Source organism: Nomascus leucogenys, chromosome 8, assembly GCF_006542625.1.
Source record: "Nomascus leucogenys isolate Asia chromosome 8, Asia_NLE_v1, whole genome shotgun sequence".
In the NCBI taxonomy this organism is placed as follows: domain Eukaryota; kingdom Metazoa; phylum Chordata; class Mammalia; order Primates; family Hylobatidae; genus Nomascus; species Nomascus leucogenys.
The window spans coordinates 35,888,673-35,913,990 of NC_044388.1; the positions used below are offsets into that span (position 1 = coordinate 35,888,673).

General features: G+C 46.2%; 2 protein-coding genes across 4 annotated transcripts in view; one reads left to right on the forward strand and one right to left on the reverse strand.

Moving 5' to 3' along the window:
• The window catches only part of PURG (purine rich element binding protein G), a 38,082-nt gene extending 37,654 nt beyond the window's left edge, over positions 1–428 (reverse strand). Inside the window, exon 1 of one of the 2 annotated variants that reach the window (XM_030817076.1) lies at positions 162–428. The gene's annotated coding sequence lies outside the window, so the exon portion shown is untranslated. The remainder of the gene's footprint in view (positions 1–161) is intronic. The other variant, XM_030817074.1, reaches the window with a different exon arrangement.
• Positions 429–896: 468 nt separating this feature from the next.
• WRN (WRN RecQ like helicase) overlaps positions 897–25,318 on the forward strand; it is a 152,687-nt gene continuing 128,265 nt past the window's right edge. For both annotated transcript variants that reach the window (XM_003269548.3, XM_030817077.1), the window contains exon 1: positions 897–1,080. The gene's annotated coding sequence lies outside the window, so the exon portion shown is untranslated. The remainder of the gene's footprint in view (positions 1,081–25,318) is intronic.

A 25,318-nucleotide genomic window follows, 5' to 3' on the forward strand; every position in this document is an offset into this window, starting at 1 on the left:
CGCAGCGCGGGGCTCCAGCCACTGCCGGCCGGTTGGCGGCCGCCGCTCCGGCTCTGCCCGCGCTCCCCGCATCCCTCCGCCGCCCCCGGGGCCGCTCCCGCACGCTGCCGCCGCCCGTCCCGCGCTGCGCGGCCCCAGGTCCCCAGCCGGCGGGCACTCACATCATCTCTGCCATCACCGCCGCCGCCGATGCCCTTCACGACCACCGCCGCCGCCAGCTCTCGGCCCCTCTGCTGCAGCCGCCGCAGCCGCCGCCCCCCGCCTCCTCCCCCGCCGCCACCGCTCGCACTGCCCCCCGCCGGAGCAGCCGGGCAGGGGCATCGCCCGCGGCGCCCACCGCAGCCGCCCCTCCTGCGGCCGCTGCGGGGGCCGCCGCCTGGCTTCGGACACCGGCCCCACACCCGCCAGAAGGGGAGGGGAGGGGAGGCGGGGAGAGCGACGGCGGGGGGCGGGCGGTGGACCCCGCCTCCCCCGGCACAGCCCGCTGAGAAGAGCGGGTCTCCGCTCTTCCTCAGTGCAAGCTCTGACAGAAGCCCGGCGCGTGGGATGCAGCGGGAGTGCAAGGGGACTGGACAGGTGTGAAGATGGGAATGAGGACGGGGCGGCGGGAGTGTTCTCACTTCTCCGGATTCCACCGGGATGCAGGACTCTAACTGTCCAGCGGCACCTGCAAAGAGACTACACTTCCCGAGGTGCTCAGCGGCAGCGAGGGCCTCTACGCATGCGCACCGCGGCGCGCTGGGCGGGGCTGGATGGGCTGTAGTGGGAGGGTTGCAGTGCCGCGCGAAAGGCGAGCCGGGCCGGGGGCGGGGAAAGGGGTGGGGCAGGAGCGGGGGCGGGGACGGGGCTGGAGGGGCGGGGGGGCGGGGGGGCGGGGGGGCGGGGAGGGGCGGGGCGGTCTCCCGGAGCTGATGTGTACTGTGTGCGCCGGGGAAGCGCCGGGTTGTACTCGGCAGCGCGGGAATGAAGTTTGCTGATTTGGTGTCTAGCCTGGATGCCTGGGTTGCAGGCCCTGCTTGTGGTGGCGCTCCACAGTCATCCGGCTGAAGGAGAAGACCTGTTGGACTGGATTTTCTCGGGGTAACGTGTCTTCCTATTCCGGTTTTCCCAGCTCCGTGCCCCGGAGTATTTATGGTGCTAGGCTTCTGAGACACGTGGAGGTGCTTAGGCCCGCGGAGCAGGCCCCTGCGCTGTGTTTGGGAGATTCTGGAAAATCTGGAGCAGCCCCTCTGGAGCAGCTGGGAAAGGCGTCTCTCGGAGTTTCCGCCATTCAAAAAGTGCTTCCCCGCCCCTGACGGCTCCAGCCTGATGTTTATTTACCCTGCGCGTTTAGGATTGCTCTTTTTCCAGTACGGCCTTTATTATGGCAGAAATTGAGCCACTCCAGGTCTGCAAAGCAAGGTCGAGGGAAATAACCTGCTGCCTATGATTTACCAAGTGATGATGGATATTTTTGAGTTCAAATCACTCAGTCTTTAATGGATTTTCTTCTCTTTTTTTCCTAGTTGAATCTCAGTTGTTCTCAGGCTAGGTTTGATATGAAAAATACTACTGCCTATTGAAGAGGGTAATATAATTCTTAGGATGCTAATACAGGAGTCTGTAAGTCGGTGTACTTCAGGCTTTTTATGGTTTGGTACATTTCTTTTTAGGGGTGGGAGATTGGGATAAGTAGGACAGTTCAGATCTTGATGCCATTGAATAGTGGTGTCTACCTAAAAGGAAGAGGCTGGAGCACAAAATTATAATTTAAAGTGTTTACTTCAGCCAAAATGAGGACAGCTGCCTAGGACTCATTTCCCAGTTGCCTTGGGGAGTGCTCCTTCAGCCTTGGTTACAAGCAGGTTTTTAAAGGCGAAGGGTAAGAGTGGGCTGAGACAAAGTTGGTCAGGAATTGTTATTCATTTACAGAGATACCATTGCTTAGTGATTGGCTGTACACTGTAACTCATAGGGTATGAGTTATCGCGTCCAGCATATGGCATTTTATGGCTTCTTGGTGCCAGTCTAGAGCCCATATGGCAGGTGGGCTTTAAGAGATAATTATCCAGCTCAAACGGGGAGTGAGACGGGACTGTTTTTTCATTCTAATGCTTCTCTGGGCCTGATAATTTAAAGGGGCTTGCATTCTTCAGCTAAAATTTTATTTTCTTCTATTTTTTTCCCCCCACAGTGGTCTCCCTTTATTAATCCAACAAATGTTTATTAAGGACTGCTCTAGGTACTAGAGATACCAATAATGAACAAAACAGACAAACATCTCTCTCCTTTTGGAGCTTACATTTTAGTGGAAAGAGACAGGCAAAAAGTAAAATGTATAGGATGACAGAAGGTAAAAATAGAGATTAAAAAGGAAAGGGGGATGAAGAGTGTGTGTGTGTGTTGTGGGTGGGGGGCTGTAGGGAGCTGCAGTTTTACAATAAGGGTCAGGGAAGTCCTCACTGAAGGGAATTTTTGAGTCCAGAGCTCAAGGAAGTGAGAGAAGTTACCTTGACGTTCTCTGGAGAAGAAAGTACAAAGGCCCTGGGGGAACCTGCCTCTTTATATTCAGAGAGCAACTTAAGAGGCCTAGTGAACTGGAGCAGAGCGGAGAGGAGGTCAGAGGTCAGGCCAGAAAGGGAAAGGGGCCAGAATGTGTAGGACTTTATGGAAAATTTGGAGGCCGGGTGCGGTGGCTCACGCCTGTAATCCCAGCACTTTGGGAGGCCGAGGTTGGCGAATCACGAGGTCAGGAGATCAAGACCATCCTGGCTAACACGGTGAAACCCCGTCTGTACTAAAAATACAAAAAAATTAGCCGGGTGTGGTGGCGGGCGCCTGTAGTCCCAGCTACTCTGGAGACTGAGGCAGGAGAACGGCGTGAACCCAGGAAGCGAAGCTTGCAGTGAGCCGAGATCGCGCCACTGCACTCCAGCGTGGGAGACAGAGCGAGACTCCGTCTCAAAAAACAAAAAAAAGAAAATTTGGGCTTTCATTCTGAGGGAGATGGGAAGCTGTTGGAGAATTGTTAGGGAAACGTGATGTGAATTATGTTTCTAAAAAATTGTGGCAAGATACCATAAAATTTGCCATCTTAACCATTTTTAAGTGTTCAATTTAGTGACATTAATTACACTCATCATGTTGTGAAATCATCACCACCACTATTTCCAAGACCTTAACGACTTCAAACAGAAACAATAACTTCTAAGCAGTAACTCCCCATTGCCTCATCCGCCCAGCCCTTAGTGACTTTAAATGCATATTCTTCCTCTACAAATTCGCCTATTCAAGATAGTCTACATAAGTGGAATCATATAATATTTGTCTTTTCTGTATCTGGCCAATTCCACTCAGCATTCTTTTTTAAACAGCTTTATTGAGATATAATTAATATATCATATGAGTCACCCATTTAAAGTGTGCAATACAATGGTTTTTAGTTTGTCTTCAGAGTTGTACAACCTTTATCACAATTACCTTTAGGACTTTTTCATTACCCAAAAGAGAATCTCCATAACCATTAGTACTCAATCCCACCCGCTTTCCTAGGCAATCACTTACCTATTTTTTTGTCTCTATATAGCTATCAAACCCTATGATATTCCTTCTATCTAACTGTATTTTCGTACTCTTTAACAACCTCTCTTCATTCCCACCACCCATCCATCCCAGCCTCTGGTAATCACCATTCTGCTTACTACCTCAATGACATCAAATTTTTTAGCTCCCACATATAAGTGAGAACATGGGATATTTGTCTTTCCCTGCCTGGTTTATTTCACTTAAGAGAATGTCTTCCAGTTCCATTCATGTTGCTGCAAATGACAGGATCTCATTCTTTATTATGGCTTAATAATATTTCATTGTATACGTAGATCACATTTTTTTTATCCACTGATCTGTTGATGGACAGTTAGCTTGATTCCGTATTCTGGCTATTGTTGAATAGTGCTGCAGGAAACATGGAAGTGCAGATAGCTCTTTGACATACTGATTTCATTTCCCTTGCATATATACCCTGTAGTGGATTTGCTGGACCCGCTTGTAGTTCTACATTTAATATTTTTGAGTTATTTCCATAATGGTGGTAATAATTTACATTCCCACCAACAGTGAGGAAGGAGTTCCCTTTTCTCCACATCCTCGCCAACACTTACCTTTTGTCTTTTTGGTAATAGCCATTCTAACAGGTGTGAGGTGATATCTCATTGTGATTTTGAGTTACATTTCCCTGATGGTTATTGATGAGCAATGTTTCATATACCTGTTGGTTATTTGTATATTTCCTTTTGAGAAATGTCTATTCAGGTCTTTTGCTCATTTTTAAAATATGGTTTGTTTATTTATTTATTTATTTATTTGCTATTGAGTTGTTTGACATCCTTAAACATTTTGGAAATTAACCTCTTATTAGATGTATAATTTGCAAATATTTTTTCTGATTCTGTAGATTCTGTCTTCACTCTGTTGAATTTGCTGTGCAGAGAAGCATTTTATTTTGATGTAATCCCTTCGTCTATTTTTGCTTTTGTTACCTTTGCTTTTGAAGTCATATCCAAAAATCATTACCCAGATCAGCAGTCCCCAACCTTTTTGGTACCAAGGACTGGTTTCATCGAAGACAATTTTTCCATCCACAGGAGGGAGGGGATGGTTTCAGGATGATTCAAGCACATTACATTTATTGTGCACTTTGTTTCTATTATTATTACATTGTAATATATAATGAAATAATTGCACAATTCACCATAATGTAGAATCACTGGGAGCCCTGAGCTTGTTTTCCTGAAACTTGAGGGTCCTATCTGGGAGTGATGGGAGACAGTGACAGAACATAAGGCATTAGGTTCTCCTAAGGAGCATACAACCTAGATCCCTTGCATGCGCAATTCACAGTAGGGTTTGCGCTGCTGAGAATCTAATGCCACCATTGATGTGTCAGGAGGTGGAGCTCAGGTGGTAATGTGAGGAATGGGGAGCAGCTGTAAATAAAAATGAAGCTTCGCTTGCTTGCCTGCTGCTCACCTACTGCTTTGTGGCCTGGTTCCTAACAGGCCGTGGACTGGTACTAATCTGTGGCCCCGGGGTTGGGAACCTCTAGCCCTGACCAATGTTAGGGAGCTTTTTTCCTGTGTTTTCTTCAAGTGGTTTCATGGCTTTGGGTCTTACATTTAAGTCTTTAGTCCATTTTGAGTTGATGCTGTATGTGGTGAGAGATAATTGACTACTTTCATTCTTTTGCATATGGTTATCAGTTTTCCCAACACCGTTTATTGAAGAGCCTGACCTTTCCCCATTGTGGGTTCTTGGCTCTTTTGTCAAAAATCAGTTGGCTATAAATGTGTGGTTTTATTTCTTGGGTCTCTATTCTCTTCTGTTATCTGTGTGTCTCTTTATGCCAGTACCGTGCTGTTTTGATTATAGAGTTTAGTATATTTTGAAGTCAGGTAGTGTGATGCCCCTAGCTTTGTTCTTTTAGCTCAAGATTGCTTTGGCTATTCAGAGTCTTTTGTGAGGATAATGTTTTCAAGGTTCACCCATGTTGTGGCATGTATCAGAACTCGATTTCTTTTTATGGCTGAATAATATTCTACTGTTTATATTATATATATGCCATATTTATTTATTCATATGTTGATGGACACTTAGGTTGTTTCCACCTTTTGGCTATTGTGAATAATGCTGTTATTAACATTGGTGTACAAGAATCTGAGTTCCTATTTTCAATTCTTTTGGGAATATACCTACGAGTGGACTTACTGGATCATATGGTAAGCTTTTGGTTTAGCTTTTTAAGGAACTGCTAAAACTGTTTTTCCATGGGAGCACTGTATAAGTGTTCCAGTTCTCCATATGCTCACCAAAACTTAATTTCCATTTTTAAAAATTATAGCTATCCTAGTAGGTGGCGGGAAGTGGTATCTTACTGTGGTTTTGTTTTGTATTTCTTTAATGACTAATGATGTTGAGCATCTTTTAATGTGCTTATTGGCCATTATATATCTTCTTTGGGGAACTGTCTGTTAAGTCCTTTGCCCATTTTTTAATTGAGTTTTTTTTTTCTGTTGAATTATAGGAGATCTTTATATATTCTGAATATTAAACCCTTATTGGGTATATGATTTGCAAATAATTTCTCCCATTTTGTGGGTTTTCTTCACTTTTTGATATTGTTCTTTGATTCACTTTTAAATTTTTATAGAGTCCAGTTTATCTATTTTTTCTTTTGTTGCCTATGCTTTTGGCATCATACCTAATTCCCAAATCCAAGGCGATGAAGATTTTCTGCTATGTTTTCTTTTAATAGTTTTATAGTTTTACTTTTTCTATTGGAGTTTTAAGTTAATTCTTGTATATTAGTGATACATTTTAAGTTATTTTTGTATATGGTGTGAGGTAGGGGTCCAACTTCACTCTTTTCCATATGGAGATCCAGTTGTCCCAGCACCACATGTTTAAGAGTCTATTCTTTCCCCACTGAATGGACTTGGCACCCTTGTCAAAAATCAATTGGTCGTAAATGTATGGATTTACTTCTGGAATCTCTATTCTATTCTATTTTATTTATATTTCTGTCCTTATGCCTGTACTGCACTGTTTTGATTACTGTAGCTTTGTAGTAAGTTTAGAAATTGGGAGACATGAGTCCTCCAACTGTATTCTTCTTTTTGAAGATTATTTTGGCTGTTTGGGGTCCCTTGCAATTCTGATGAATTTGAGGATCACCTTTTCCATTTCTGCAGAAAAGCCTTTTGATAGGGATTGCATTGAATCTGTAGATAACTTTGGGTAGTATTGACATCTTAACAATATTAAGTCTTTCTATGCATGAACATGGGATATCTTTCCATTTATTTGTGTTTTCTTTAATTTCTTTCAGCAGCATTCTGTAGTTTTCAGAGCACATGTTTTTCACCTCCTTGGTTAAATTTACTCCTTGGCATTTTATTCTTTTAGCTGCTATTGTAAATGCAGTTACTTTCTTAGTTTCCTTTCAGATTGTTCATTTCTGGTGTATAGCAACAGCTGATATTTCAGTGTTGATGTTGTACTCTGTAACTTTGTTGAATTTACTTATTAGATCTAGTAGCTTTCTTTTGAGATTTTTATATGGGATTATGTCATCTGTATATAGAGATAGTTTTACTTCTTCCTTTCCATTATGGATGCCTTTTATTTCTTTTCCATGTCTAATTTCTCTGGCTAGAACTTTCAATATGATGTTGAAAAGCAGTGGTGAAAGTGGGTATCTTTGTCTTGCTTCCTATCTTAGGTGGAAAGCTTTCAGTCTTTCACCATGAAGTATGGTGTTAGCTGTGGGTTTTCATAAATGCCCTTTATCATGTTGAGGAAATACCCTTTTATTCCTAGTTTTCTGAGTTTTTATCATGAAAGGGTGTTGGATTTTGTCAAATGCCTTTTTCTGTGTCAATTGAAATGATCATGTATTTTTCCTCCCTTATCTTAATGTAATGTGTTATATTGATTAATTTTCTTATGTTGAACCACCCTTGCCTTTCTGGGGTAAATTTCAGTCGCTCATGTTATATAATCCTTTAAATTGAGTTATCTTGTAACAGAATCACTCTGCTACTGTTTTGAGCATAGGCCATGGGGAAAAGCAGGTAAAAGGTAATATGGCTTGAACCAGCATTGTAGCAGCGGAAGTGGTGAGAGGAGGTCGAATTTTGGCTTTGTTTTGAAGATAGAACCAACAGTATTTGCTGACAGATTAGATGCAGAATGTGAAAGGAGGAGATGAGTCAGGATGAATCCAAGGCTTTTGGCATGAGCAACCAGAAAGATGAAGGTGACTACTAAGAAGGGAAATATACAAAAGGAGCAGTTTGGGGAAACTTTATATCTATTGAGTGGAATATGCCAATTAGAGATTCAAATATCCAGTAAATAATTGGCTATCAAAGTTTGAAGTTAAGAGGAATGGTCTAGGCTGTTTATATAACTTTGGAAGTCATTAGTATATAACAGCTAATTTAAAAGCCAGCAGACTCTAAGGGAGTGAGTGTAGAGGGAGAAGAGAACAGGTCTGTGACTTGAATCCTGGAATGCTGTGATGTTTAGAGATTGGGGAGGTAAGAAGGAGCAGCAGAGTATACTGAAAAGGAGTTGTTACTGATATAGATGGAGACTCAAGAATTATCACAGAAGCCTGATAAAATGTTTCAAGAAGATGGGTGTGGTTAATTGTGTCACTTACTGCCGGTACATTGACTCAGATGAGCGTTGAGAATTGGCTATAGGATTTGACAACATAAAAGTCATTGGAAACCTTGACATGAGCCCTTTTCGTGGAGTGGAGTGGTTACAATGGATTTAAGAGAGGATTAAAGGAGTGGAAACAGAGATGCTAGTATAGATGACTCGTTTGAGTAGTTTTCCTACAAAGGGGAGAATAATAATGGAGCGGTTAGCCAAAAGTTGAGTTGGTTTTTTTTTTCTTTTTTTTAGTTGGGAAAAATTGCGTATATGTTGATGGGTCTTTTCTGGCAGACCAGTAGAGGGAAAAAGTTGATGATGTAGGAGACGGGAAAATGTCTTTGAGTAGATGTCTTTGAGAAAATGTCTTTGAGTAGATGAGAGGTTTGCACACATGGAGAGGTTGGATGTAGGAGTACAGACAGTTCATCCATAGTTACATAAGAAAAGGTAGATGTATTAGGGTTCTCCTGAGAAACAGAATCAATAGGAGATCTTTATATCTCTGTGTCCATCTCTATCTGTATCTCTGTCTCTGTATCTATCAAGAGATTATAAAAGTCTTAAGATCTGCCAGGAGATATACCCACGGGAGCTAATGGTATAGTTCCAGGCCAGTTGTGAAGGCCTGAGAACCAGGAGAGCCTATGGTGTAAGTTCCAGTCTGAGTCCAAGTCTGAAGGCAGGAGAAGACCAATGTCCCAGCTCAAAGACAGGCAGAGGGAGCAGATCTTCCCTTACTTAGCCTTTTTATTTATTCAGGCCTTCAACAAATTGAAGGCCCACCCACATTAGGGAGGGCAATCTGCTTTACTCAGTCTACTGAATCAAATGTTAGTCTCACCCAGAAACATCCTCACAGACACACCCAGAATAATGGTTAGCCAAATATCTGGGCACCCCATGGCCCACTCAAATTGACACATAAAATTAACCACCACAGTAGAATATATGGGTATAAATATAATTATGTGACATAGATTTCAGGGTAAGAGCTTGTAGAAATTCATTTTTGATTGCTTCTAATGAAATCGGAAGCAAGATCATCAGCTAAGAGTGACGATCGGTGGAGGAGATATGAAGTTTAAGTGGAGAGGAGAAGGTATAAAATAGTCTTAGGAGGGGAGGATAGTAAATAGATTAGGGAAAAGTTGTAGGATTGCCAGGAAGAACTAAGGGCCCACTTGAGGCTGGTGGTCACAAATTTAAAGTGAGACCAGTCAAAATGGTTGTGCTTTTCACCTGCTACATTCATTCAGCTGCATAGGTACAGGCACAGAGTAGGTCAAGAGTTCTTTTTTATTCGGGGTTAGAGTTTTGCCAGGAGATAATAATAAAGCCAGAAGGGCAATGAATTTGAGGGAGTATGCAAGGAAGTGGCTATTAACTTGGAGTTTAAACTGATCAAGAAGAGAAGTAAGGACTGCGCAAGGGGTGAGGACAATGATATGGTAGCAGGGCCCTTAAAGGCCCCAGTTAGATGAAAAGATTGTTGGAATTGAGTTTCTAGAGGGAATGAACTTGAAAAACAGGAGGTGTTGGTTGGAGAGTGGGATGTGTGGAATTGAGATTATGGAAGGATTCAGTCGTTGGTAATAACATAGTATCTTTGTAGGAATAAATGGGTGGAGCAGGATGCAGACAAGATCACTGGAGGAGGGCTGGTCAGAAGACTGGGAGGCACTATCTCCCTTGGATATTATACATCAAAGATTGTGATCTACTAGACAAGTAGTGGGGAAAGGGTAGGATATAGATATTAATGGCTATAGTTTTGATGGTGATGGTCATGGTGATGATGATGGTCCATTAACACTCAACTGAAATACCATCAATTTGATTAATATCTAACACCACAAAGTTAGGTGTTGAGTTACATGTGGTTATATTGTAACTAATAGTCAACCCTTCATGGACTTCTATTCTTTGATGAGACTCTTCTTGTAGGAGTAGTAGGTGCCTTAAAGCACCTTTTCATAGTTGTCAGATTGAAATCCTTCATCAGTGGTTTAGTTTAACCCTGCTACTGTGGAAGCTTCTCTTGGCTTTCTGTGTGGGCTGCTTCTTTGTCTAGTTTTACCTTTTTTTTTTTTTTTTTTTATTAATTTTTTTTTGCACACAAAAACAATAAACATTTTCTAAAAATACATACAAACAAAAAGATGCATATCAAACATATTAGGAAGGTTACACATGGGAATTCGGGGAATAGAAATGGGGGGTGGGAGTTAAAATAAGGTAGAGAGGGACTTTATGTGGATCTGTGATAATAACTCAATCCTCTATTTGACAAAGAAGAGGGAGAAGGAAGAGGAAGAAAAAGGAAGTGGGATAAAGGATCAGAAAGGGAGGAAAATAAAAAAAATTAGAGTATGACTCCAGGGTAGACCTGTTTTGTTGTCACTGAGTTGGTTGGTTGGTTTGTCTGTTGTATTTTTCATGTTTCGCCAAGTTGGCCAGACTGGTCTCGAACTCCTAGCCCGAAGTGATCAACCCGCCTCGCCCCCCAGAGTGCCGGGACCACAGGCGTGAGCCACCACGTCCAGCCCCCACATTGCTTCTGGCCTCCATTGTAGACCTCCCAGACGGAGCGGCCGGGCAGAGGCGCTCCTCACTTCTTCCCAGACGGGGCGGCCGGGCAGAGGCGCTCCTCACTTCCCAGACGGGGCGGCCAGGCAGAGACGCTCCTCACTTCTTCCCAGACGATAGGTGGCCAGGCAGAGGCGCCCCTCACTTCCCAGACAATGGGTGGCCGGGCAGAGGCGCTCCTCACTTCCCAGACGATGGGTGGCCGGGCAGAGGTGCTCCTCACTTCCCAGATGGGGGGCGGCGGGGAGGGAGGCGCTCCTCACTTCCCGAGGGGCGGCCGGGCAGAGGGTCCTTCTCCCGGCGGGGGGAGGGGCGGGGGGGGAGGGCCTCCTCTCGGAGGGGGGGGGGGGGGGGGGGGGGCGCTCCTCAGTCCGGGAGGGGGGGCCGAGGGCAGAGGGGCGCCTCCTCATCTTCCCAGACGGGGGGCGGGAGGGTCCTCACTTCTCCCGGACGGGCGGCCGGGCAGAGGCGCTCCTCACTTCTTCCCGGACGGGGCGGCCGGGCAGAGGCCTCCTCACTCTTCCCGGACGGGGCGGCCGGGCAGAGCGCTCCCACTTCTTCCCCGGGCAGGGGGCGGCCGGGCAGAGGCGCTCCTCACTTCTTCCCGGACGGGGCGGCCGGGCAGAGGCGCTCCTCACCTCCCAGACGATAGGTGGCCGGCAGAGGTGCTCCTCATTTCACAGATGGGGCGGCCCGGGCAGAGGCGCTCCTCACTTCCCCGACAGGGTGGCCGGGCAGAGGCGCTCCTCACTTCCCAGGACAAGGGTGGCCGGCAGAGGCGCTCCTCACTTCCCAGACAGTGGGTGGCCGGGCAGAGGCGGCTCCTCACTTCCCTGACGGGGTGGCCGGGCAGAGGCCGCTCCTCACTTCCCAGACGGTGGGTGGCCGGGCAGAGGCGCTCCCTCACTTCCCAGACGGTGGTGGCCGGCAGAGGCGCTCCTCACTTCCCAGACGGGGCGGCCGGGCAGGGCGCTCCTCACTTCCGACGGGGGCCGGCAGGGCCTCCCTTCCAGACGGGGGCCGGGCAGAGGCGCTCCTCACTTCCCAGACGGGCGGCCGGGCAGAGGCGCTCCTCACTTCTTCCCGGACGGGGGGCCGGGCAGAGGGCTCCTCACTTCCCGACGGGGGGGGCTCCGGCAGAGGCGCTCCTCACTCTTCCCGACGGGGCGGCCGGGCAGAGGCGCTCCTCACTTCTTCCCGGACGGGGCGGCCGGGCAGAGGCGCTCCTCACTTCTTCCCGGACGGGGCGGCCGGCAGAGGCGCTCCTCACTTCCTTCCCAGTCCCAGGGGGCCGGGCAGAGGCGGCTCCTCATTCCCAGACCGGGGGTCGCGGCCCGGGCAGAGGCGCTCCTCACTTCCCAGACGAGTGGGTGGCCGGGCAGAGGCGCTCCTCACTTCACCAGGGGTGGCGGGCAGAGGCTCCTCCTTCCCGCGGGGGGGCCGGGCAGGCGCTCCCTCACTTCCCAGACGGTGGGTGGCCGGGCAGAGGCGCTCCTCACTTCCCAGACGGGGTGGCCGGCAGAGCGTCCCACTTCCCAGACGGTGGCCGGGCAAGGCCTCCTCACTTCCCGACGGGGTGGCGGCAGAGGCCTCTCACTTCCCAGACGGGTGGGTGGCGGGGGGGCAGAGGCGCTCCTCACTTCCCAGACGGGGTGGCCGGGCAGAGGCGCAGAGCGCTCCTCACTTCCCGACGGGGGCGGCAGAGGCCCACCCCGAGCCGGAGAGCGCTCCTCACCCTTCCCAACCGCCCGGGTATGGACGGTGGGGCCCGGGCAGAGGCGCTCCTCACTTCCCAGGCGGGAGAGGGCTCACCCCGCGGGGCCGGGCAGAGGCGCTCTCATTCACTTCACTTACCCAGACGGTGGGGGCGAGCCCTGAGGAAGACCAAGAGGACGCTCCCATCAACTAATCCTTCCCAGACGGGTGGCGGCCGCATGAGGGGTGGCCGGCAGAGGCGCTCCTCACTTCCCAGACGGTGGGGCCGGGCAGAGGCGCTCCTCACTTCCCAGACGGTGGGTGGCCGGGCAGAGGCGCTCCTCACTTCCCAGACGGGGTGGCCGGGCAGAGGCGCTCCTCACTTCCCAGACGTGGGTGGCCGGGCAGAGGCGCTCCTCACTTCCCAGACGGTGGGGGCGGGCCGGGCAGAGGCCTCCTCACTTCCCAGACGGGGGGCCGGCAGAGGCGCCCTCACTTCCCAGACGGGGGCCGGGCAGAGGCGCTCCTCACTCCCAGACGGGGTGGCCGGCAGAGGCCTCCTCACTCCCGACGGGGCGCCGGCAGAGGCGCTCCTCATCTTCCCTGGCCAGAGCATCGGGGGGCCGGGCAGAGGCGCTCCTCACTTCCCAGCGGGGGCCGGCAGAGCGCTCCTCACTTCCAGACGGGGGCGGCAGAGGCTCTCACTCCCACGGGGGCCGGGCAGAGGCGCTCCTCACTTCTTCCCAGGACGGGGGGGCCGGGCAGAGGCGCTCCTCACTTCCCAGACGGGGTGGCCGGGCAGAGGCGCTCCTCACTTCTTCCCAGACGGGGCGGCCGGGCAGAGGCGCTCCTCACTTCCCAGACGGGGCCGGGCAGAGCGCTCCTCTCCCAGACGGGCGCCGGCAGGGCGCCCTCACTTCCCGGACGGGCGGCCGGGCAGAGGCCTCCTCACTTCCCGACGGGGGCGGCGGGCAGAGGCGCTCCTCACCTCCCAGACGGGGGGCCGGGCAGAGGCGCTCCTCACTTCCCAGACGGGGGGCCGGGCAGAGGGCTCTCACTTCCCAGACGGTGGGTGGCCGGGCAGAGGCGCTCCTCACTTCCCAGACGGTGGGTGGCCGGGCAGAGGCGCTCTCACTTCCCAGACGGTGGTGGCGGGCAGAGGCGCTCCTCACTTCCCAGACGGTGGGTGGCCGGGCAGAGGCGCTCCTCACTTCCCAGACGGGGTGGCCGGGCAGAGGCGCTCCTCACTTCCCAGACGGTGGGTGGCCGGGCAGAGGCGCTCCTCACTTCCCAGACGGTGGGGCCGGGCAGAGGCGCTCCTCACTTCCCAGACGGTGGGTGGGCCCGGCGGCAGAGGCGCTCCTCACTTCCCAGACGGGGGTGGCCGGGCAGAGGCGCTCCTCACTTCCCCGGACGGGGGGGCCGGGCAGGGCGCTCTCACTTCCCAGCGGGGTGGCGGGCAGAGCGTCCTCACTTCCCGGACGGGGGGGCGGGCAGAGGCGCTCCTCATTCCAGACGGGGTGGCCGGGCAGAGGCGCTCCTCACTTCCCAGACGGGGTGGCCGGGCAGAGGCGCTCCTCACTTCCCAGACGGTGGCGGCCGGCAGAGCCCCGCTCCTCACTTCCCAGACGGTGGTGCCGGCAGAGGCGCTCCTCACTTCCCAGACGGTGGGTGGCCGGGCAGAGGCGCTCCTCACTTCCCAGACGGGGGGCCGGGCAGAGGCGCTCCCCCCCCCCCCCCCCCCAACGAGTACCGGGGCGGCCGGGCAGAGGCGCTCCTCACTCCCGACGATGGGGGCCGGCAGGCCCACTCCCCCCCCCCCCCCCCCCCGGCAGAGGCCTCCTCCCTCCCGACCCGCGGCCCACCCCCAGGGCGGGCGCTCCTCCTTCCCAGACGGGGGGCCGGGCAGAGGCGCTCCTCACTTCCCAGACGGGGCGGCCGGGCAGAGGCGCTCCTCACTTCCCAGACGGTGGTGGCCGGGCAGAGGCGCTCCTCACTTCCCAGACGGTGGCTGGCCGGGCAGAGGCGCTCCTCACTTCCCAGACGGGTGGCTGGCCGGGCAGAGGCGCTCCTCACTTCCCAGACGGGGGCGCCCCCCCCCCCGGGCAGAGGCGCTCCTCACTTCCCAGACGGTGGCTGGCCGGGCAGAGGCGCTCCTCACTTCCCAGACGGGGCTGGCCGGCAGAGGCGCTCCTCACTTCCCAGACGGTTGACGGCTCCGGGCGGCCGGAAGCGCTCCTCTTCCCAGACGGGGTGGCCGGGCAGAGGCGCTCCTCACTTCCCAGACGGGGCTGGCCGGGCAGAGGCGCTCCTCACTTCCCAGACGGGGTGGCCGGGCAGAGGCGCTCCTCACTTCCCAGACAGGCGGCGGGCAGAGGCGCTCCTCACTTCCCAGACCGGCAGAGGCGCCTCACCCACGGCCGGGCAGAGGCGCTCCTCACTTCCCAGACGCGGCGGCGGGGCAGAGGCGCTCCTCATCTCCCAGACGATGGTGGCCGGGCAGAGGTTCTCCTCACTCCCAGACGGCGGCGCCGGGCAGAGGCGCTCCTCACTTCTTCCCGGACGGGGCGGCCGGGCGGAGGCGCTCCTCACTTCTTCCCGGACGGGGCGGCCGGGCGGAGGCGCTCCTCACTTCTTCCCAGACGGGGCGGCCGGGCGGAGGCACTCCTCACTTCTTCCCGGACGGGGCGGCTGGGCGAGGCGCTCCTCACTTCCCAGACGGGGCGGCCGGGCAGAGGTGCTCCTCACCTCTTCCCAGACGGGGCGGCCGGGCAGAGGCGCTCCTCACTTCTTCCCGGACGGGGCGGCCGGGCAGAGGCGCTCCTCACTTCTTCCCGGACGGGGCGGCCGGGCAGAGGCGCTCCCCACGTCCCAGACGGGGCGGTGGCCGGGCAGGGGCTCCGGAGGCTGAGGCGGGCAGAGCACTCGGCGTCAGGAGCTGGCGAGCAGCGTGGCCAACATGGCGACCGCGCGCCTGCAGCCGAACGAGAAAAAGCAGGCGGCGGTGGCGTGCGGCGGCAGTCCCAGGGAGTCCGCGGCGGGGGCAGCAGCGAGCTGAGTAGATTGCAGCCTGGGCCACAGAGGGAAAGGAAAGGAAGGGAAAGGGAAAGGGAAAGGGAAAGGGAAAGTGAAAGGGAAAGGGAAAGGGAGAGCTAGTTTTACCTTTTAGCATAAAAGGGGTTAGCATACTATTGTGAATAATTTATTGGTGAGAAGGTAAGCAGACAAGTAGAGTACTCTATGACCTAGTAATTTCATATCTAGGAATCTATCCTATAGAAATGATAGGAATGCCTAACAATACCCACATATCCACAAGGGTATTCATTGAACGTTATTTTTGGTGAAATTCGCAAGCAACCTAATTATCATCAATAGGGAATTGTTCAATTATGATAGATAAAGTGGAATTCTATTCAGTCTTCACAAAGTCAGATCAAGAAGTGGTATTACATTTTAGTTATCCTATCCTGTCAACAAGAGTGCCTTCAGTTGCAAGTAATGGAAAAACCAGTCAAACTGACTTCAGCAATAAAAGGTTATTTATTGGTCTGTTTCATGGAGACATCTGAGGTAGAGTGGCCTTCAGGCAAGTTCACTCAGGGATCCGACTATTTTTCTGGCCTTATTCTTGGCCCTCTTCTATGAAACCACCTTCAGGGTGGTTTCTTGTATGCTCGTAAGATGGCTACTTGCATCAACCTTGACTACATCTAGCAGGAGCAAAAGCATCCTTTCCCGTGCCAGAGGAGAGTCCCGAGATTTGTTGCAATTGGACTGCCTTGGAACCAATAATTATGGCCAGGAGATGGAGGCTAGAGAACTGAGACCTGGGTCATAGCTCCTATCCTTGAATCAGTTGTATAGCAAGGGGAATTGGATTTTCCTATTGGCCTTAAGACAGTTGGATTTCACCTTAGTCTTGGTGATGAGGTCAATTCCATCCATAAAACTTTGCTGTTACACATTTTGGGATGGAGTGAGGAGGGCTGAATGGATATTAGGATGCTACTGAAATTTACCGTACACAATGGATCATTATCGTCTTCTTTCTTAGTGTTAAGGTAATCAGCCTCTTTTTCCTCCTCCTGTGCTTGACTTTACTAAAACCATGAGACATGTTTAACCTCAGGACTCCAATTTGAAAAAATATAGACTTATTTACTTTATTACTTACAGAAGCCCTTCATAGTACTCTTAGATAGCAAGAAAGAGGTAGACAGGGAGTGAGGGAGGGGGGATCATGCTTACTGAGAAACAAATTATAGAGTATTGAAACTCCCCTTCATATACCTGACCTCAATCCCATTCAGTTACCAGTAGGGGCCCCTATTAATTGGTACCTCACCAGCTTTTGCTGTTCATTCGTAAAACTGAGTCATTGAAGTACAGTAGAAAAATAATTGGACTACAAGATAACTTATTTCCTTCCAGGAAATCCATAATTTCAAAATATCTGATTTTTCTTCTTGTTTGTATTATGTAAACTTACCCTGTCTGAGGGTCCTCCTGGATTGTTCTTTGCATTTATATATACATAGAATTTCATTTTCTTTTTCTTGTTTTTTTTTAGACAGAGTCTCACTCTGTCGCCCAGGCTGCAGTGCAGTGGCACAGTCTCGGCTCACTGCAAGCTCCGCCTCCCGGGTTCACGCCATTCTCCTGCCTCAGCCTCCCCAGCAGCTGGGACTACAGGCGCACGCTGCCACGCCCGGCTAATTTTTTGTATTTTTAGTAGAGACGGGGTTTCACTGTGTTAGCCAGTATGGTCTCGATCTCCTGACTTCGTGATCCGCCCACCTTGGCTTCCCAAAATGCTGGGATTACAGGCGTGAGCCACCTTGCCCGACCTTCTTTTTTTTTTTTTGAGACGTTGAGATGGAGTCTCACTCTGTTGCCCAGGCTGGAGTGCAATGGCACGTTTTTGGCTCACTGCAACCTCCACCTCCTGGGTTCAAGTGATTCTCCTGCCTCAGCCTCCTGAGTAGCTGGGATTACAGGCACCTGCCACCATGCTCTGCTAATTTTTGTATTTTTAGTAGAGATGGGGTTTTACCATGTTGGTCAGGCTGGTCTCGAACTCCTGACTTCGTGATCTGCCTGCCTCGGCCTCCCAAAGTTCTGGGATTACAGGCGTGAGCCACCATGCCTGGCCAATTTCATTTTCTATTTTAAAATTTAAACTACCACTGACACTTCGTTTTCCCTCTGTTTTACTTAGCATTTATCTTAGAGAATGATCTTAATATGTATAGTTCTATTTTATTCTTTTACTGGCAGCTTAGTATGCCATATTTTGGATGTGTCATTGTTTATTTACCTATTAATTTACCCTATAACTGCTTCCCGTATTTTTGCTTTTACAAAGGGATGTAATGAACATCCTTTACGTATGTCTTTGTGCATATGTGCAAATATTTCCATAGGATAGATGTAATTACTGACTTGAAGGTTATGCAGATTTAGAATTTTGATGCCTTCTATGAAACGTCTTTCAAAATGGTGATGCCAGTTTCTTCTCTTTTTAGAGAAGACCAATTACTGCATATGGTCAATCTTTTAAATTTTTGCTGGTAATGATATATCAAAGTTATAACCAGTTTTTTGACCTCATTTCTTGAATAACTTGTTTTTTCTCAAAGATAAGAAATGCCTCCTTCATCGTATGTCAAATTTCCATATTTACATGGATCTATTTCTGGACATGGCAAGTTTTATTTATTTATTGTATGTATTTACGGTGTACAACATGATGTTTTGATACACATATACGTAGTGAAATGATTCCTACAGTCAAACAAATTAACATGTTCACCACCTTCCGTAGTCTCTGCAGTCTTCAAGGTTTTCTCTATATGGGATGAGACATGCTATGTCTGATCTGTTTTTGTATTTTTACACCAATTCCACACTAATTTTTTTTTTTTTTTTGACGGGGAGTCTCGTTCTTATTGCCCAGGCTGGAGTGCAATGGCATGATCTCCGCTCACTGCAACCTCCGCCTCCCAGGTTCAAGCAATTCTCCTGCCTCAGCCTCCCTAGTAGCTGGGATTACAGCACTGGCTACCACACCTGGCTAATTTTTGTATTTTTAGTAGAGACGGGGTTTCACCATGTTGGCCAGGCTGGTCTCGAACTCCTGACCTCAGGTGATCTGCCTGCCTCAGCCTCTGAAAGTGCTGGGATTACAGGTGTGAGCCACCTCACCTGACACACACTATTTTAATTACTGTAGTTTTAAAAGTTTCGTATTTAGTACGGTGAATTTTTCCTTGCTGGTCTTGTTTTTCAAAAAAAAATTGCTGCTCTTGAGTATTTTCTCTTCCCAGTGAACTTTAATGTAAAATCATGTGGTTCAATGAAAAATTCTGATGACTTTTTTTCTTGGTATTGCTTCTTGAGTGTATTGATTTAATTAATATATTTACAGTTTTGGGTCTGGTTGTGCCGGAACTCTGTGTCTTATCCAGTCCTTTTTTAACTGTCTTAATAAAATTTGCTAGTTATCTTTAAAATGGATCTTGTATATTTTATGTTAGGTTTATTCCCAGGTAGGTTGTCATTTTTGCTGTTACTGATTTTGGATATACATTTTGGATATAATTGTATAATTTTTACCTGGATATAATTGTATTTGATTCTGTCTCATATATAAAAATGAGATAGGATAATAATTTATCCTAGGATAAAAATAATTTGAGTATCCTTATTTTGAATCTGGTACCTTACTTGCTCTTGTTAAACAAATAGATAAAATTACTTGTCTTCAAAGAGATACTGTGGAAAAATTATTTATTTTAGGAGACTTTGGAGCTTTGATAAAAATTAGGCTTATCTTTTGTAAAAGCTGGTTAGTGATAGCAATCAGACTCTTTTAAAGGTGATTTTTTTTCTTTCCTTTGATAAAATGCTTAATATGAGGGAGGATTAAGAAAGAGGATGGCTTTTGAACAGTTTCTTCATGGGGAAATAAGAAATTAGAATAATTTCATGTTCTCCAAAAAAGAACAATGACCTTCCCTCCTGAGCCTACTTCAAGCCTCTGTTTCTTTCTGACTCTATTGTTCTCATCTCTGCATTTTTCTCATCTCTTCTGCTGTTAGTGTTTTAGGCTGGCTCCTCAGCAGAGGGCAGAAATTCACCTTCTCTTTAGCTGTCTTTGAAACCAAGAAGATAGAGGTATGAGATCTTCGTAGTCTGTGGTAAGAATAATAGAAGCCATCAGAAAAAAATATCAAAGCTTTGTAGCTCCTCCTGGAAGTTTTGATGTGAAGCAGGAGACATCACCTATTGGTACCTGACTCGCTTTTGCTGTTCATTCATAAAACAGAGTCTCTGAAGTACAGTAGAAAAATAATTAGACTAGAGGATAACTTTTTTCCTTCCAGGAATTACACAATCACAAAATTGCTGATTTTTCTTCTTATTCATATTACATAAACTTATCCTGTCCAAAGAGACTATATTTGAACTTACTATGTAAGATTTGCATTAGGTAAATTTATGGCTGCTTCCAGAATTGTGTATTAATTTTCCAGTTTCTTTTTTACCCAATCTCCACTTTTACCTTTCCCTCTTCCCCCTATACTTAAATTGGTCCTATTGTAAAATTTATGCATTTCTCTTTCTACCTGGTAATGCTGATTTTTTTTTTTTTTTTTTTTTTGAGGCAAGGTCTCACTCTTTCACCCAGGCTGTAGTGCAGTGGCACGATCATGGCTCACTGTAGCCTCGAACCCCTGGGCTCAAGTGATCCTCCCACCTCAGTCTCCCAAGTAGCTGGGACTATAGATGTGTGCCATCGCACCTGGCTAATTTTTGTATTTTTTGTTGAGACAGAGTTCGCCATGTTGCCTAGGCTGGTCTTGAACTCCTGGACTCAAGCCATCCTCCTGCCTCAGCCTCCCAAAGTGCTGGAATTACTGGCACGTACCACTACGTCCAGCCAGGGCTGAGCTTCTGAATCATCATTGCAGCAAGAGGAATTGGATTACCTTTAGACCACTGGCTCTACTGTGGACTGGGAGTGGGACACCTTCCTTAAAGCACATTGGACATTGGCTTTGTGGGTAACTGATCTTTACCTGAATGAAATTTATTGGTACTGTATTAAGGGTCCAGGGTGGAATGGATGCTAGCAAGGCAACTGTCAACATCCACTTACTGATGAATCCTATAAAATTTTATCTCAGGCCATACGAAGTAACAGTACTAAATATAAAAGGAAAAATAGACAGCCTAAGCAACTTTTTAAATTGACTTACTTGAAAACTTTCTCTGCAGTTTCCCAGTTTATAATGGTTGATTTCAGCTGACTGGCTATAGCTACTTAGAGAACAGAGGAAATTCATTAAAAATAATGAATTATTCAGTTGGGTAGTGAAATCCAGTTATAAAGCACTTTGCTGTGCTATGGATTCAGTTCAGGTCAAGTGATGTTCCTGGTTTATGGGCAGTGCAGCTTCTCACTATGACACAGCAAAGAACGTGGCTTTTATCCTTTACCCTTGTTGCTAACTAAAATTAATGGCATTTTATTGTGTTTATTTGTTTGATTCCATTTACAGTTTATTTCACTTGGTTTTATTAGTACAAAATTGTGCTTTATATAATATTTGACAGTTAGGAAAAATTGTTAGATACCTATAAAGAAACAAGTCTCTCAAAAATCATCCTACTACTTTTAAAAATTACATCGTCTTGCTACAGTTAACCTAGATGTGAATGGGTAATTTTATTTAGCTTTTCTGGTTTGTTTGCTTGGTCTGTTTGGAGGGAAGTTAAGATTAGCAGAAATGTAGTAATAGATTCATGAAAGTCTTGAAAGCTTCTTTAATTAGAGAATTTAATGAGGGCTTTGGCATGCATTCTTTGGTTTTTCTCTGTTTTCCTCTACCCCTTCTTATTCTTTTTGGTTCATAGAAAAGTAGAAAGAAATTCTCAAAAACCATACAGGAGAATACCTTATAAATGATATCTTCTGCAATAAACTATAGATTGTATACATGTATCTGTATCTAGGTACACAATCTGTGTGTGTGTTTATATATGCATGTGTGTGTATAAATGTATCAATTAGTTACTAGTATATACGTAAGTATAAAAGCTGAATGTGCAAGGTTACATTTTCAGAAAATATGTAATATAATAAAAGAGATCAAGCCCAGAATTTTTAAAAAGTTTATTGCGTTTTCTGTTAAAAATGAAAGGCTTTTTTGACTGGAAGCTGCTTCTCAGTAAAAATAACATAATTGTGTTGGTGAAGCCCAAAATTCTAATGAAAATTAGGGTGTTGACAACCAAACTGAATTGCTGGAGTACTTAAGCTGCTTTGGTTTTGTAATCTTTCTGTGTCAGAATATTTGAAAAACACTTATTAATCCAGTCTTGTAACTTATCCTTGAAATCTCGTTTTTAATATTCTTTTCCACACACATGAAAAGTTAGATGAGTATATGAATTTCTCTTGTCAGGCTAGTTGGAAACCTCCTAAATATAGTTTGTGCAGTATAGTTAAAGAGAAACAACATCCTGGCTAACACGGTGAAACCCTGTCTCTACTAAAAAAAATACAAAAAAATGAGCTGGGCATGGTGGCGGGTGCGTGTAGTCCCAGCTACTCTGGAGGCTGAGGCAGGAGAATGGCGTGAACCCGGGAGGCAGAGCTTGCAGTGAGCCGAGATCACCCCACTGCACTCCAGCCTGGGCGACAGTGTGAGACTCCGTCTCAAAAAACAAACAAACAAAAAAAACAAAAAAAAAAAAAGAGAGAGAGAGAGAAAGAAAATAGGCCCAGCAAGGTAGCTCACACCTGTAATCTCAGCACATTGGGAGGCTGAGGTAGGGAGGATTGCTTGAGGCCAAGAGTTCAAGACCAGCCTGGGCAACATGGTGAAACTCCATTTCTACAAAAAATACAAAAATTCACTGGGCATGGTGGCATGTGCCTGTAGTCCCAGCTACTTGAGAGGCTAAGTGGGAGGACTGCTTAAGCCTGGGGAGGTTGAGGCTGCAGTGAGCTGTGACTGAGCAACAGAGCTAGACTCTATCTCAAAAAAAAAAAAAAAAAAAAAAAAAGAAAAGAAAAAAAGAAAAAAGAGGTGTGTTTCGAAATTCAGTACTTTTTTTGAGTGAGGTCCAATGGGTCAGAAAGAAGCATTGGATAAATGAATCCATTTTCTCTTCTCTGTTTGAATTTGTAATTTGAAAGAATATTCTACCTATAAAGTACTTCAGTGCTTAATTAGCTGTCAGTGAATATATATATCTTATCTAATTCGTATGGATTTGCTATTTTTATCTGTACCTACAGATTCTTGACCTCTCTAAAGGCATCCCAGTATACTATAGGGAATGAGGTATAATAGCAGTAAAAGACCTATCACTAGTCCTGTCATCATTCCAACTCATGTGTAATTATAGTTTAAAAGAAGTGACATCATATGTATTGCTGTTTATCTTTACATTAATCTTGTGGTCAAGAAAGCAAATAATATAATATATAATAATGATATAATATCATAAGACAAGTAATATAATAATGGGAATATAATCCCATTTTACAAATGAGGAAATGAAAATTTAGAAAAATAAAGTGGCTCGTCCAAGGTCACATGGATACTAAGTGACCAAGTGTCAAAGCAGAATTTTCCAAATAATTTAAAGATAATTCTTGTACAAATATAGAATGAACACATGCCATATGTGTTGTGTTAATGACACATTAACATAGCAGGATGACAACATTGGTTCAGAGAGATGCAAAGATAAATATAGACATTGGAGGAAAAAGTTGGAAATAAGATTGCTAGGTTAGATACAAAGCTGTGTTATAGGGTAATAAAAACCATAGACTTTGAGGTTATCTTTTTTACTGGACAGGATTCAGTTACACCTTTTATGAGACCAAAATTTATTATTTAACATGTGGATATTAGAGTCTGAGTTTTAAAATTATTAGTAAATAACCAGTCAAATAAAGATATGTCCCCTAATGAAATACTGATAATCGCTGGGTGAGCTTGTGCTCCTATATGCCATTGAAATGACGTACTGCCCTCTCTTTGTCTTCTAAGTTTTGAATACTTTTTTTTTTTTTTTTTTTTGACACAAAGCAGCATTGGAACCTAAGTTTTCTGACTTTCAGTCCAGATTTCTTTCCACTCTACTTCCTGCTTCTTCATAGTATAATTTTCAACACTAGAGCAGTCTGCATAACTTTTGCAAAATCAGCTAGTCTTTCTTATTAGTTTTCCTTTGTGCAAAGTGATGTAGACACAGCTTTCTTCTTCAGAGAAACATTGTGAAATTCAATGAATATTTGTAAAATTTGCATACATGCGCAATGTGACAAATTGAAATTGTAACTTAAGTATTGCAACTGTTCTTTTAGGATATTTTGTTAGCAAATTTCAGAGTAATTATAAATATTCTTGCATTTTTATTGTAGTCGGTATTTATAAAACAGTGTATTTCATCACATTAACCTTTACATATTTTGAATAAAATATAATTGAACCGTTTTAAATAGTAAGTGGAAATTTTTCCACATTAAACAGTATAGTGGGCTAGCAGAGTTAAGCATTGCATTATTTAACTAATAATTTTTTCCTGAACTTCAGATTATTATCTGTATGTGTCATATAACTTGACAATTTTTTTTTTTTAGTGCTTTTCAAAAAGAGTGGGATACTTTATTCAGTTTAGCCCTCAAGCAATTAGGCAAGTCAGTTACCATGGTAACAGTAGGTATTAATTTCCTTACCTAGTTAGAGGTTTTATGAACAAAGAAATCTCTGAGTTCATCCACCAAAACCCAACTTTCTCTTGAGACTGGCCTCTTGAGACTGGTGTTAAATCTGTCTATTTTCTAGAAGATGACACTATTCTAAGTGGAAAATGCGGTTCTCTTGAGGTGAATTTCTACTCTATCAGAGTGAAGTAGAGTATGGTTTAAAAGTTAAGTGATTAAAAAGCTACCCTTTCTTAGCTAATTTGGAATGTAATTGGTCTTAATTTTTCTAAATTTGTTCTAACTAAAATCTTATTGGCGTGATTTCTATTGACATGAACTAGAAGTGACTTCAGCAGACAACTTGTCCCAATATCTAAATGCTGTCAAATAGAATCACTTAAGATGAATTTCTTCCAAAACAGAGTTCACAACTTTGACAGATAATCTCTTAGCATTTAATTGACTAGTATTACCAACTTTATGGAATAGGTCCACTCATTTAGCTATCATGAGGACCATTTTGCAACTAATTTATCAAAAAGCCTTCACCAAGAAGTTGCATATCTTATTGATATTTTAGAATGCATTATGGAGATTAAAAATCACCACAATGGGTTGTTAATAATGCCAGCCTCGAACTTTCAGTTTTAGAACATTTTATCTGTGTTCTGTAGTCAAAGTTGGTAAGGTGTGCAGTGGGTCATGTTTGACTTGCTGCTTGTTTTTGTACTATGTGCTAAATGGTTTCTACATTTTTCAGTGGTTGAAAAGTCAAAAGAAGAAGAATATTTTATGAAATTTAAATAAATCCAGGTTTCAGTGTCTATAGGTAAAATTTCATTGTAACATTGTTATGCTTAAGTATTGTTTATGACTTCTTTGCTATAGTGACAAACTTGAGTAGTTTTAACAAAGATCGTCTGGCCCGTAAGGCCTAGAACAGTTACTATCTAACCCTTTAGAGAAAAAAATTGCTGGCCCTTGTTCTATAGTATGAAAAAATATAGCCTTGATTATTCGTTAAAAAATTATTTTCCCATTTTATTGACATACTTTTGTCCCCTGATTGTTAAAAGGAATGCATGTTCTTATAGAAAAGTT